The following is a 2,411-nucleotide window of genomic DNA, read 5'->3' on the forward strand; positions in this document are numbered from 1 at the left end:
AGTGAGCCTGGGTCACTGCCTTCCCTCCCCATCAATGCTCTTTAAGTCCCATGGCGTCGTGAATGGCCTGCGACTACGACACTTACCGAGTGAGTGCTGCTCATTGCCTTCTCTTTTCATTGTTCGTGTGTGTGTGTGTGTGTGTGTGTGTGTGTGTGTGTGTTGCATTTTTGCATGTATGTGTGGGAGTCGGTGTGCTTACAGATGTGCAAAAGCAAACGATCAATAAGAAAGAAACTATTCCAAACAATGCAAAATAAAATGAAAATGTCACAAGAATACAATTGAGATCGTCTGTGTTAGCTAGCTTCACCTGGCATGGAGCCTGCCCTGAGGTATGGTTGATATACCCAGCGAGACGATATTGGAGAAAACCAATTTGTCCATTGCCAGTGCATATTAACAACAGAGAGTTCACTTGTCAGGGTCCATGTCTACTTCCTCACACCCCCATCAGTGTTGAGAATCTGTCTGGTGTAAACCTGTGCAGGCTCTGTGTGCAACATGGACTCTGAGAGTTCATGTGTGCATCAGTCCTGTTGCATCTGGAGGGCGTGGTTTCCTTGGAGGCATCCATCCCTCAGGCTCTCACCGTCTTTCTGCCTCCTCTCCTCTGTGGATCCCCAGCCTTCAGGATTTCTTGTGTTTTAATTTGCTTCTGTTTCCCAGGCTAGCCTGGAACTCATTACCTGTAACACAGACTTGCCATGCATATCTGGCAACTCTCCTGCCTCAGCCTCTCATATTCTGGAATTACAGGCAAAAGCCACTAAGCCTACCTTCAACCCTCAAAGGAAAGGACTCTGAATTGCAGGCATCCAGCCTTTTCTCCTAGATGTTAGAGCCACCAGGGCCATTGTTGCTGCCGCTGGAACAAAGGCAGAGTCAGGTGCTTCCTGTGGGGGCCCTCACAGTTTAACTATCAGTGTTCCCTTCCCTAGCCCTGTAGAGAAGACAGGACAACTTTTCTTCCAGTCACTCCTGACAGCAGCCTGGGACAGGCTCTGCAAGCTCGGTCGGTTTGGACAATTGGATGCTGGGGAAGTTGCCAGGAGGCTTTTCTTGCAGACCTTGTCACTGAGAGCAGAATGAACACAGTGGTCACCGCTCCACAGACAAAGTGAGGGAAGCAAACCCCTTCACCCAGGGCTCCTGCTTCCCTGCAGCCCTGAGTCTGGGAGGCCCAAGGCCTGGCTTCCTGGACCAGGGATGAGTTCAGTGGGAGTCAGACTTGTGGTGGATCTCGTGTGCAATCCCAGTGCTTGGGAAGTCAATCCAATAGGATCAGTAGTTCAAAGGCATCCTTGGCTACAGAATACATTAGAAAACTGCCTGCATTCCCAGAGTCTTCCCAGAAAGGAAGAAAGAAATAACAAAAAAGGAGGGAGAGGAAGGGAGGAAAGAAAGAAGGAGGGAGGAGGGAAAGAGGGAGACAGACAGACAGACAGGAAAATTGTCTGAGAAGGAAACGGGTAAACACTCTGAGATAAGCATCTACACAGAGTTCAGATCTCAGAATGCTCTGGGGAAGTCCCGGTAGAGCTGGGCTCTGAAGAGTCAGAAAGTTCTTCAGTCATGGTAGAGTCTCTTCTTAGCAACTCCCCTGCTGTTATCTCCTTGATTCCTCCCCTTCATTAATTTTCTCCGAAAACTTTGATACGTTCTCAGACATTCTTACTTCATGAAGCCAAGACCAAGTCCAAACAAATTAGGAATAACTGTAAGGCTAGTTATCAGAATATCTTTTTAATGTTACATAAGGTTTAGTTTTTCTGTGTAAGTGGAGGTTGCACAGCATTTGTCTATTGGGGGACACATTGTGGGAGTCCTGTCTTTTCTTCCACAAGGTCTGGGGATCAAACTAAGGTTGTTAGGCATAACAGCAAGACTTTTCACAGGATGAGTCACATACCCAGCCCCAGAATATCTTAAACAAATATTAAGGTCCTCTGCTTCTGCCAGCCCTTACCTGAATGATGTTGCAGAAAGCATGGAGACACATCCCAGATGTCCATGAACCCCAAGGCTCAATAACATGTTAATAAGCCCTGCCATAAGCTGTAAAAGTTCTATGTGTGCCAGGAGTGAAAGTGACAAGGACTTTTGTGAAGCTTCCTTAGAGTCTATGCTCTAGGTAATGTCGGGGAATGTCACACTATTGCCCAATCTGATTCAAATCATGTCACAGCCCCTAGAATAAACACAGGCCTCCTTACTTTAAAGCCATGTGCACTTGTGGGCATCCCCACAGCTCAGCCCTCTCTTGCAATGGCATCTTGAGTCTGAGGGTGGGACTCAGATTTGACACTGATCCCTTATCAGATACTAAATACATAGCATCCGGCCATGGACACTGTTCCAGAGAGTCTAAATGCCCTGAGAGAAAGAGATTTAAGCAGGGCAGTGGCTGA

The sequence above is a fragment of the Mus pahari genome, chromosome 1, assembly GCF_900095145.1.
Source record: "Mus pahari chromosome 1, PAHARI_EIJ_v1.1, whole genome shotgun sequence".
In the NCBI taxonomy this organism is placed as follows: domain Eukaryota; kingdom Metazoa; phylum Chordata; class Mammalia; order Rodentia; family Muridae; genus Mus; species Mus pahari.